The 12,911-nt window shown below is 41.8% G+C and overlaps 1 protein-coding gene and 1 non-coding gene across 9 annotated transcripts in view; one reads left to right on the forward strand and one right to left on the reverse strand.

Annotated features, from left to right (window-relative positions):
• SRPK2 (SRSF protein kinase 2) overlaps window positions 1-12,911 on the forward strand; it is a 243,042-nt gene that overhangs the window by 104,573 nt on the left and 125,558 nt on the right. The gene's annotated exons all lie outside the window — the stretch shown is intronic.
• LOC115286088 lies at window positions 5,679-5,785 on the reverse strand. Its single transcript, XR_003905847.1, has one exon. It is a non-coding gene; the product is annotated as a U6 spliceosomal RNA (small nuclear RNA).

The raw sequence follows: 12,911 nt of genomic DNA on the forward strand, positions 1-12,911 counted from the left end.
GCTGGGAAGGAGTTCTGTCCATTTATTCATTCTACACATAGTGCAGTACCCACTGTGCTGGGACCTACCCTTTACTAAATTAACCTGAAAATTAATAGAGCTAGAGCAGTATCCTTTTGGTACAAATGCCACCTCATCCTTTTCCTCCTTTCCCCTTTCCCTTCTTTTTCCATCTTTTCCTCCCTCCACTCACACTCCTCCCTCGAAGAGATTTGGAGGGTAGTTAGACGAAGATCTACAATGCAGTATGAAAAGGGCCAGAGAATATGAGGTCAGCGTAGAAGGTTATGATGGTGATAGAAGCACACCCTGCCAGTCACGTGCCATTTGCTGTGTACCTCTGATGGTGACCAGCAAATTTGGCTTTAAGTCTCCTGACAGCCAAACTAAGGAAAAAAGTAGTGTTGCTTACTTTTTATAAGGAAAAAATCTCCTAGTTCCCACAGGAGAACGAAACCTTTTCTCTAACTTAATTATGATTCGTATCTTTTAACATAATCCTTTTCAGAAGGTATGTTTATTCATTTTTGAAAATTCAGATAAAAAGAACACAAAAAGCACCATACTTTTATCATTGAAAGTCAGTCACCAGAATTAATTTTTTAAGTTCAGTATTGTGTTTTAGTGTAAGTAGATCTATAAAAATCAAGCAGACATACTTTAACAGCATTACCATCATCAACAAGAAAACCCAGCATCATATTCACAAATTACTTGGAATTGGCCCTTTATGTTATCATATAGTCTTTCTTAGGTTATTAAGTAATTTTCTGTAGCATTTTCTGTATGATATAGTTTTTAAAGGCTGCATAGGATTGAGTCCATGATACGGAGAGGTATACCACAATTCTTTTTATTGAGTCTTGGTGTTAGCAATGGAATCACTTGGAAAAGTCTGCTTGTAAGGCGCTCGGTCAGGAGTATTAAATTGCCTCCACAAAGCTAGAGCTTTACACTCTCACTGGCAGTGTGTAAAGGACTTTTTGCTTACACTCTCATTTTCGAGTCTCACAGTTGTTTCTTTCCGAGTGACATGTATGTAGATGACGGTGGACAGTGTGGTAGACACCGTTGACTTACACCAGTCCCCTCTGCTGCTTAGCTCTTCTCTCTAGTAAAGCCACCTGTTGCCATGACACCTTCAGCTTTCCACTGGGTGTGCATAAATGAAAGCTAAGGCCGTGCTGTCAACTTTAACAGACTCTAAGGCAGTACATTCTTGTATTCAGTCAAGCATTCATGAAATGCTTAAGGTCTACTTAGTGCCATGGTTAATGACTTTTAATTTTACAAGGGATTTCAGGAAGTTCTATGGTAGAAACTTCTCACCCCAGACAGATGACAAAATATGGCAGACTTTCCTTTTTATTTTTTACAAGATGTATAGGAATTAAGGTTCTCTGACCCTCCTTGTCAAATGAGGGCCTGTGGGTGTTCAGTAGGTATTCACCGACGCTGTTTTAAAACTGAATCCCCTTGTTAGTCAAGGTCTTCTTTTTGGCCGACTGCATTTGTCTTGCCAGAATTTGGTTTTTCTGAGGGGTGGGGACGGTGGGGGGGTGTGCTTTGTAGAGTGGGAGGACTGAATGTGAAGTCCCAGCCCTGAGATTCTTGTTGCTCGCTGGCGAATAGCATGTGCGAAATCAGAGTGAAGTGAAACATCGTGGCGCCATGTGGGAACTCGAGGTGATAATGTAAGGCTGGGTGAGAGGTGGAGGACAGGATGGGAAAACAGGGGAGAGGATTCTTTTGCCAGTGGTAAGCCTTTTGAATTTTAATGCTGAAGTTTACCAAGAGCCCTTGATTGACAGGGTTTAGCAAGGGAGATGTTCCGCCCATGTTTAGAACATGCACATACTCCTGCGAGCATAAAGGTCTTTTAAGAAAGTCTTAAGAAACGCGTTTTTCCCTGTAGAATAGAATCAAAGGTTGCAAGATATGTTGCGGAGTTGATGGCAAAACGTTATTCATTTGCTCTGGAAAAGGGTGGAAACATGATGGCAGAATTTACCATTTGAATGACAGAGAGTGGATGAATGCCTTGATGCTGTGAGTATTAAGCACTGAAATGGATTACCAAGAGAGGCTATGAAGTGTATTCCTCTCCAAGATTTTGTAAAGAGGATGGTTCCTTATTTTTTTTGGATGGATGGAGATGTCCTAAAGACAGGTGGTTGGCCTGTCAAACCTGAAGTATCTTTTTCCTGTGTTATGTATGGTTAGTTACAATTACAAGATTTTTGTGGTTAATAAATTGACACCCTTTTCTCCTGAGTTTCTGTAGTTGAAGCAAGATTGCATTGTGTTTGTATCCATGATAAATTTATTGCTGTGGTGGTATCTTTCTTTTTTTCTTTGCTTGCTTTCTTTCTTTTTTTTACATTTATTTATTTTTGAGAGACAGAGGCAGAACACAAGTGGGGGAGGGGCAGAGAGAGGGAGACACAGAATCCGAAGCAGGCTCCAGGCTCTGAACTGTTGGCACAGAACCCAGTGCAGGGCTCAAACCCACAAACTGAGATCATGACCTGAGATGAAGTCAGACACTTACCCGATTGAGCCACCCAGGCGCCCAGATATCTTTCTGTTTCAGCGTCTATGCAAGTACTCATTTCCAAGTGAACAAATCCAGAAATCGTGTTTGGGTGTCATGAGCTGTTCAATGTCCGGTCCATTTTCATGTTGTCCCTCCACTGCCATCACTCCCGAGTAGCTCCTGCTGCTCTCGAAGATCACTTGTGTTTTCAGAGGTAGCTTGGGTTTTGTGTGACAGTCCACTGGGCTCCCGGAGAAAAAAAGACAGTTACTACCCTTGCTTCTCTCAGAGGTGCTGTAAGATATTGAACAGCCAGTGACAAAAATCAGCTGCTTATCTGTGGTTCACCCTTCTGGTAGTTGGATGGAATCACATATTTTGTAGAAAACATTACAGGACTAGGTATTAGGATGGATATGTTTGTAGTGATAGTTAAAAAATTTTTTTCTTAACATTTATTTTTGGGGGAGAGAGAGCTTGAGCGAGCATCCTCATGTGAATGGAGGAGGGGCAGAGAGAGAGAGGGAGACACAGAATCCAAAGCAGGCTTCAGGCTCTGAGCTGTCAGCACAGGGCCTGACGCGGAGCTTGAACTCATGGAGAGTGAGATCATGACCTGGCCGAAGTCCAACGCTTAACTGATTGAGCCACCCAGGTGCCCCTGTAGTAATAGTTTAGATAAATGCAAACCAGACATTTCCCAATAATGGTTTAAAGTAGATCTACTGAAGTTAACTTTAAAATTATTTTTAAGTTTTTTTTAAATAGAGAAAGAAAGAACACAAGTAGGGGAGAGGCAGAGAGCAAGAGAGAGAAAGAGGGAGAGAGAATCCCAAGCAAGCTCGGCACTGTCAGTGCCAAGCCCGATGTTGGGCTTGAACTCAATGATTCATGAGATCATGACTGGAGCCAAAGTCAGACGCTCAACCCACTGAGTCACCCAGGCACCCTGAAGTTAATTTTTTTCTAAAGGTGAGGCTCTGTCTAGTTACTGCTTGTGATTTGATACTTTTTGTAGTTTTGAACTTGAGAATTCCCACTAAGGGTTCAGTGGCGTCACACCTTGCATTTCCATCAGGCAAATCTTGTATGTCTCTGAATGTGAAATTACTGTGTGGTGACTGACATCGTGTCCTGCCCAAGTTCAGCAAAGCTAGCCTTTTCTCCACTGGGGTAACACATCAGTGTCCCTTTGTACTGTTTTTTGCTTGTTAGGGCATGTGGTACAAAATGTCTTTTTAAAACTGTGTGGAATAACATTTTTGCCCAGCGACATGGTCATGCTTTGAGAGGCATGTGGGCAACAAGGGCTCCTGTGAAGAAATAGCAGACTTACACTTCATGTCTCCTGTCCTTCATGTTGGGAGCGATCACCACATTATCAAAATTGTCCTTTTCCCTCTAACTTTAATACAGTCGAGATGATGGAATGTAAAGGTTCACTGATGAGTGATGCAACTCAGAATGACTCATTTTTATTAACGAATCAAAAGCATTTCACTAGTTCTTGTGACCAGACATGTACAGACAAATACAATGAAGAAAACGTCCTAGCCAGAAAAAAGCTTGGAGACCTCCCCCCACCCCCATCCTCCACGCTTGTTTTCTGCATAAGGAAAACTGATAGCCACAATGGCAAAGAGATTCATCTCAGGCTCCACACTGGACTCTTGTAACCAGTTACTTTCAGGACTTAAAGTTAAGAATTTTAGAGTTTTGGAACATCGTACAAAGAAAGTGGTTTGAGCAGTTTTTCTTCAAGAAAGCCAAGATTGGTAAGTTGTACTAGTGTAGTATAATTAGAACTCTATTAATTCTCTGCTCTAGCCAGAGAATAGAGTAACTTCAGTGCCTTAGAAGGCATTCTTCCTTTCGCTGGTAGTTTAATTCTTTCAACACTTGTTGTAGATGTATAGTGTGGAAGGCTCTCTCCTCACTGTCTAGGTCAGAAAACCAGTGTGTGGATGATTTCACGGTGTCACGCTCCAGTTGGTGGTCCAGGTACTGCACAGCCCGCATCACGTCCCAGCCTCTGCCCCTCAGGGGTACACCGACTGACAGAGACTTCTTGGCAGTGTGAGGCAGCTGTGAGGTGTCCTCAGTCAGGTTGCGTGCGTTTAATAAGAACACGCACTCCTCGTGTCCCTTTCCAGCGACTTCAGTGTTTAAGCACCAAGAAGGCAGAGAGATTAGGGACGCCAGCATTGGCCTTGAAACAAAGCAAAGATAACTAGCACACATGGACACAATTCACATTTTTGCTGTCCTCCCTTCTTTATTTCCCATCCCAGCTTTACTTGGAGGTCTTTAACTCCAAATCTGTTCTGTGTGAAGAGAATTACGCAGTTCTCTTAGGCAAGAGGAACAGTGACTCTGACCTTCTGGAGTCCTAGAATCTGCTGCCTTTAAGTTGTGGCAGCCTTTTATGGGAAAGGTAAAAAAAGATCATCAGTACAATCAATTTCAGTACTAAGAATTAAACTTCATTTTAGGGGACACCTGGGTGGCTCAGTTGGTTGAGCATCTGACTTTGGCTCAGGTCATGATCTCATGGTTCTTGAGGTCGAGGTCTGCGGTTAGGTTCTGTGCTGACAGCTCAGAGCATGGAGCCTGTTTCAGATTCTGTGTCTCCCTGTTTTTCTGTTCCTCCCCTGCTTGTGCTCTGTCTCTCAGAAAGAAATAAAACATTAAAAATTTTTTTTAATTAAAAGAACTCTTTGTTTTAGCTACTGTCAAATACATTTTGTTCGGCACCATTAAATTGCCATATTTTGTTAAAACCTTTAAACAGTAAAATGGGAACCATCTAAAAGCTGTACCTCCTTTTTTGGGGGGTATATATGGTACTTTAGTGATTGCCAAAAAATTTTTTTTACATTTATTTATGTTGAGATAGAGGGCATGAGAGAGCATGGGCAGGGGAGGGAGAGAGAGGGAGATACAGAATTTGAAACAGGCTCCAGACTCCGAGCTGTCGGCACAGAACCTGACGCAGGGCTCAAACCCACAAACTGTGAGATCGTGACCTGAATGCTTAACTGACTGAGACACCCAGGTGCCCCAGGTACTTCAGTGATTCTGTTTTTTTTTTTTTTAAGTAGTTTATTGTCAAATTAGTTTCCATCCAACACCCAGTGCTCTTAAAAATACAGAACGCTTCACGAATTTGCGTGTCATCCTTGCGCAGGGGCCATGCTAATCTTCTCTATATCATTCCAATTTTAGTATATGTGCTGCCGAAGCGAGCACTTCAGTGATTCTTAATAGCCATGCAGGTATTATTGCATTTTGATGATCAGTGATAGTAGTGTGGAAAGCTTATCATCATTTACTCCATCATCTTCTCCTGCTCTTCCTCATGTATTAATGCCCAATGGTCCCCGTGTTAGGAACTTCTTCCAGGCATGCTTTCAGTTAGTCCTCATAGCAGTATTATCTGTTTCACAGATGGATTGTGGATAACCCCCAAAGCCACAGAGCTGATGAGTTTAAAAAGTGCTTCCATTTTACAACACTGAATGTATTCACACTTCACCTCTAGAGAAAATGGTTAATGGCAGGAAGAAAGACTTGTGTTAACATGCAGCCTTGTGCTGTAATTATGAACCCGTGGAGACATGGTTTTGATTCCCAGTTCACATGGTCCTGTAAGTACCAGGACCCTCCATTTTTCTCTGCAGTCCACCAAATTTGAATGCCAGTAGGGGAGGCCACAGCCTCTGCCAGTAGAACAGGACCCACCATTTACCATTGTGTATTTTAGTGCTTCACACTAACCTACCTGATTCTTTTTTTTTTAATGATTTTATTTTTTAATTAATCCCGACACCCAATGTGGGGCTTGTACTCAGAACCCCAAGATCAAGAGTCACATGTGCTAATGACTAAGACAGCCGGGCTTCCCTTACCTACCTGATTCTTGAAGACATTTAAGCTATGAACTATTCACATAAAGGGAACTCTTCCTTTATCTGGAAATACTGCTCATCAGCAGATTTCACTCGTGTGCAATCCCTTTTCTCCCGATAGTTCTAGATTACTGTCAGTAATGAGCCTTTTACTGAAATATATTTATATTTAAAATATCTGGCACTGAATACATAGATAGGCTTAATACAGAAGGTTTCATTTCTTGGTTAGTGAAAAAGCTGGGATAGAAGATGAACTACAGGTCATCCTTCTCAATTTCTTTGGTTTCTTCTGATCCAGATGCTGGCCCTTCCTCAGGGTCTCTGTCCTAGGCCCGTTGCTCGTCTTGTCTGCGTTCTCTCTGAAGATGATCTCATCTGTTTCCATGGTGTCGAGTGCCATCTGTGTGCTGATGACTCCCAAATTTATATCTCCGCTCTCCATTCTGAGCTGCAGACATATATATCCACCTGCCTACTTTACATCACTACCTAAATGTCTTTTGAAACCTAAAATGTAACTGGCCATAAGTCAAACTCTTTATCTATTTAATCCTTCTTGACTGTGCTGATAGACAGGTTATATGGCCAGTCCCTGCTTCACTTTCCTGTCTCAGAAAATGTAGTTGTAGCAGGAGGAGAGGGACCAAATAATCCTTTTGGTGTATGGCTGCCCTCAGGGGCTCTGGGATCAAGGACAAAAATTACCCTGTGTGTTTGAATGTTCATGTTAAAGTTTTACCCTGCCTCTGTGGGTTCAAATGAACATTATAAATATCTCTGAAAGAAAGCAGAAGGCAACAGGAGATTTTATAAGGTCTATATCGAAAGAGGTTCCCTAATCTCAGCCCAGCAAATACTAAGGGTTTTTGCTGATGTGGATGGTTGACCTTTGAACAGCATGAGTTTGAACTCTGTGGGTCCCATGTATACGCAGCTTTTTTTTAACATTGTTTTAAAAGTTTATAATGTTTATTTTTGAGAGAAAGAGAGACAGAGACAGAATGTGAGAGGGGGAGGGCAGAGAGAGAGAGAGAGAGAGAGGGAGACAGAATCCAGGCTCTGAGTTGTCAGCACAGAGCTTGATGTGGGGATTGAACTCATGAGCTGTGAGATCAAGACCTGAACTGAAGTTGGACATTTCACTGATGGAGCCACCCAGGTGGCCCCTGCCCCCCCTCTTTAAATATTTCTATAAGTGTATGTTTTCTTACTTATGATGTTCTCAACATTTTTTTCCTACCTTATTGTACGAATACAGTATATAATATACAAGCTGTGTGTTAATTGTTTATGTTATCAGTGAGGGTTCCTGTCAACAGTAGACTATTAGCAGTTAAGTGTTCAGGGAGTCTGAAGTTACATGTGGCTTTTCCACGGTATAGTGGTTGGTGCCCCTAACCCTCAGATTGTTCACAGGTCAACTGTGTTTGTACCTTTGAAGGTTTCCTTTGCAGCAGCTGCTGGAGCCACTGCCCTTTCTATGCCAGACCTCTTGCTCATGTGCTTTTTTTTTTTTTTTTTTTTTTTTGCTAAGGGGAAGAGATAGAACACTAGTAGAGGGAGAGAATCTTAAGCAAGCCCTGTGTTCAGCGTGAAGCTGACTCGGTGCTCAATCCCACATCATGAACACTCAGCCCATGGAGCCTGTCCAGCACAGTGTGGGACCCTGTGACCAGAAATGGTCTCTCAAATTTTGTCACACTGCTCATTTGAATTTAAAAAGTGACTATTTATAGCTTTCTATAGACTCAATCCTCAGCATCATGTGATCGCCTCAGTTTTCCTCAAAGTCTACATCTGGTTGTTCACGGAGTCCTGTTAATTCCCTGAAGGCGTCATGCCGAACTGTGTGATTCCCTGTGACCTTAGTTAACTGCTTTTATTCAGCCTTCCCGCCTCTGGCCTCCAGTGCTGCCCAGTCTCCTTTCTGACTCAGTAGCCCCTCCCCTTTGCCCATCATGTCACTTTCAGGATTGCATTCCTAAAAGAGGCTTCCTGACTAGGTCTTGAGAAGGTCTTTTCAGCTCGAGTGCTCCCCGCCTGCAGTTCCTGCCCTCCTTGCCAGCTTCATAAATGCTCATCCCCCTGCATACACCTCACCACTCAGACACCGTCCCCATGTTGAGTGTCTGCTCCCACACTCTACGGAGGGTCTTTCTTTCTATTGATGTCTCCCAGAACGCCATTGATACATCCATTGGAGAAGCTGCCCATCACCCTGTTAGATGGTGAGAGACCGAGAGTTTTATCCACCTTTGCATATCTGGCACCTAGCATATCCTCTGGCCCATATAGTAGACACAGGTATTTATTTGAATAAAGAATTTTTAATTTCTTTCCCAGTTAGTAAGGAGCTTTACACTGAGAAAAAAATATTTTTTCTGTTTTATTAGACAGTATTATTGGTCAGTATTCTCTTATTTATTCTCTTCTGAAAAGCTTTGTTAGAGGTTTGTTTCTGTAGCTGTTTTACCCAACCTCTGTGATCAGATACCTTAAAGGACCTCCACTGTCTTCAGTGGGATCTTCAGTGGCTTCTTTGGGTAGTAAGCACTCTTCCCTCCTGGAGACACCTGCCTCGTGTCTGAATTGCCTGTGCACCATGCGCATTGGGGGCGTACCAGTGAATTACTGGCAGAGCGGGGACCTGAGCGCACTGCTGTCTGCCTAGTGCTCGTCCCCCTGCCTCTGTCTCATGCCATCAGCAAGGGTGCTAGGCCCAACTCCCTAGATTGGATTGGGGAAATTTCACTGGTGCCATCTTTCACATTTAAATTTTAAGCATTTAGGCTGAACTGCCCCTGTTTATCCATGAGCTCTGATTTATAGATAATATAATCTGGATAACTGAAATTTAAAATTTTGTACTTTTTCTCAAATTCAGAGTTTACTAAGATTCCCAACCTGGTTCCCAGCCCTAAATTCACCATTGACGATTTAAGGTTGTTTGGCAAGTGACTTTGGGATTTTGAATTGAATCTTGGTCACCTCTGCTGCTTCTCATGTTCCTCAACTGTAAAATGACTTGGAAAATCGAGATTACAATGTTAAAGATGTCCAGACTTTTTGAACTTTGTCCACACCCCCTCTCAGAATAAATAAAGTACGGAAGTAGACTTACATATTTGAGATGCTGCTTCCTCGGCAGGCTTTGAGCCTTTATAGCTTTCTGTTCTTAGGTTCAGTGTATAGCTGTAGTCAGGCCAAAGGTTACTTTTAAGGATTAGAGATCCGGCTTGCCTTAAGATTTATCGGTGAGCCCAGCTGGCTGCCCATTTGGCTGCTGCAGGCCAGACTGGGCCCTGTCTTGAGTGGACATGAGCTAAAAATAGATGATTCATTTGGGGTTGGCAAAGCCCAGGCTCTGGGTGGTTTTTGTTGCTTGTTTCAGACTGGACTTTGTGTGTGTGCTTGTGAGTGGGTCTTTGTGAATACAGTAGAACCTGATAATACTGTGCTGTACTTGCTGTGGGGCTTTGTCTATAGCCCCCACCCGCCACCCCGCAGAAACTGTCCGCCTCCTGCTCAGAAACAGGCAAAGGAAGAGGGATTCTGTAGGATAACTTAGAGCTCTGAAATGGAAGGGGCATTTGAGATGGTGTTGGCTCATTTTATAGATGAACTAGCAGACCTAGAAACGTTGCCCATCACAAATCAGGTGATAATTGCGTAAGATAGAAATGACAGCAGGGGACATAGTGATTTTTTATGAAAAAAATATATCAGTATATGATTTGGTCCTTGGGCTTGGAGTAGGGTTATCATGCAGAGAATGGCAGACTGTTGACAATGGCCCTGCCCTGACAACCTTTTCTTGGGGAAGATTTCCTTCTAATATCTTTAAGCTTTTCCAGTTGTCTGTTTGAGAAGGGGGTGCCATGGAGGGAGTAACTGATCATAATGTTAGTCCTTGAGAATTGTTTCATCACTTTGCTGGGATAGGCAACAGTGTGTGGGAAGGGAGGAAGAGGAGAGGCTGTGGCAACAAAAGATCAGATCCTACTTGATCTCCATCCTGCATGGGATCCTTGTTTCCTGTAAGGGAAGGGATCACCTTGTGGTGATAGATTTATAGAATATTAGTACCGAAAGCAGCATAATGTATTAGAAGAGAGCATATGGGCTTTGGAGCCATGGACCAGAAACTAAATCTTGGCAAGCTACCTAACTTAAGCCTTAGGTTTTCTTGATCTTCAAAATAAAGATGATAATGCCCACCTCACATGGAATTGTGTAGATTTAAAGAGATAATGTTTATAAAATGGATGCTCAAGAGGTAATAGGTGGTATTGTTTTCTAATCACATGCTCTGGAATTAGGCCAGATTTTCTAATGCACTCAGACACTGAATTGCTTTGTTTACCTTGGGCGAGTAGGTAACCTTCTCTGGTCCCTAGTTTCTGTAGGTGTAAAGAACAAATATAATCATACCAGTTGGGAAATTATGAATTTAACCATTCAGTAAATAGCTAAGGATCTGGTAGGTGCTGCAGAGAAGGAAATGTCTAAATTAAGCCTGACTGTCCTGTTCCATACCTCAGGTTGTTGCCATCTAATTTTGGTATCAGAATTAGAATTCTTAAAAGATTATTTATTTGTTTTGAGAGAGAGAGAGAGTGTGCAAGTGGGGGAGGGAGAGAGAGACGGGGGGGCGGGGAGGGAGAGAGAGAATGAGAGAGAATGAGAATGAGAATGAATCCAAGCAGGCTCTGCACTCTGAGCGCAGAGCCCGATGCAGGGCTTCAACTCAGGAACTGTGAGACCCTGTCCTGAGCAGGAATCAGGAGTTGGATGCTTAACCTACTGAGCCACCCCGGCACCCCTAAATTGGAGTTCTTTAGATGCAGAATTTCAAAAAGAAGTTTACATCCCCTCCCTACCATACAGTCTCTTTTTAGAGTTATTTTGTATTCTGACACCATTTCAATGTTTTCACTTAGAGCCCTTGTATCTTTTTGCCTCTAAATTCTTACCATCAATTTGGTAAAACAGTTCTTGATCATTCTTTAAAAGGCAAACAAACAAAATGATAATAAAAATAAAACGTTGAGGGGTGCTTGAGTGACTCAGGTGGTTAAGTGACTCTTAATTTCAGCTCAGGTCGTGGAATCAAGCCCTGTGTCCAGAGAATCCATAAGATTCTCTCTCACTCTTAAAAAACAACAACAACAAAAAAAAACCCACAAAGACAAAAGAATCTGCCAAACTATTAAAAAATAATAATAATACAGCACTGCAGATTGTGGACTGGAATTGTGCTGCCAAAGATTACTTAAATTAAGCATCTTAAACTGACAAATATTCAGTAAAAATATATATTATATAATATATACATTATATTATATATATTATATATATATGGTAAAGTACCAATAAATAAACATTTGTGTAAATATCAGGTAAATATTTTCATTTGTGGTAAGTAAAGTAAATCAAGACCATGTTGAAAATACAACATATGAGAAAAAACATTTTACAAAATGTTATTTCAAAGTAGTATTCTTCCTCTTTCTCCAGCAATCTTGCTTGCCATTTTTAGAAACAAGTGAGGCTGGAAGGTCAGCTATTAGTTCACCACGTACTTTTCTGTGTTGAGGCAGTTAACAGTTAAGAAAGTTTTTGTTTCTTTTTTTGCTCCCCTTCTCCGGCTCCCTTCATCCTGGCCTGTTTGTAATTTCTGTGTGGGATTCATATGGAGGGAACTTTACAACCAGACATAATATGTAATGCCTCACAAATTTTATACCCTTTCTGTATTCTTGGGACTCTGTTTAAAGAAATTTTTTAAGATGTGTTCGTTCTCTACTGCTTCCAGATAAAATTATGATTCCACTTTCACTCCATAAAAGGATAAAATAAGTTTATAAAAATTTACTTTTGACCTTTGAGGCTGAGCCTAGTGTATGTGATTTGGAGACCGACTTCCCTCTGTGGTAGGTAAAATACGATGAGTGAGAGATGGGAAATGTGAGCAGGATTCATCTTCAAGAAAGAGTACTTGGAGGGATGAAAGGAAGTAGCCTGTCGGTAAGGAGTGGCTGCTGACTAAGGCACAGAACCGAAAGCAAAAGCTGCTACAAAGCAAGATCTTGTTTAAAAGGGGGAGAAAAAAAAATAAGCTGAAGGGATTCTGGCTTTCTTCTTATCGAGGACGCATGGCTGGTTTTGAACCCACACTCTGATTTCCCCCCACTTGGTTTTTCTGTTGTTGCGTTGTAGTGCAGAGTGCTGGTCCTGTGTCTGGTTCTGTTGAATTAGATTCTCTTAATTCGGTTTTATTTATTTGTTTGTTTGTTTGTTTGTTTGTTTATGTATATTTCGCTCTCATCCCATCCCATCTTGTCAGCTTCTAGGAGTATGTTTGAAACAGTGTGTTTTGATTTAACCCCTCTAGCCTTTTTAAGGGCTCTGCCCTACTTAAACGAGGGGGAAAAAAAATCCCAAAATGTACGCTATTTTGGGTG

The sequence above is a fragment of the Suricata suricatta genome, chromosome 2, assembly GCF_006229205.1.
Source record: "Suricata suricatta isolate VVHF042 chromosome 2, meerkat_22Aug2017_6uvM2_HiC, whole genome shotgun sequence".
Classification (NCBI taxonomy): domain Eukaryota; kingdom Metazoa; phylum Chordata; class Mammalia; order Carnivora; family Herpestidae; genus Suricata; species Suricata suricatta.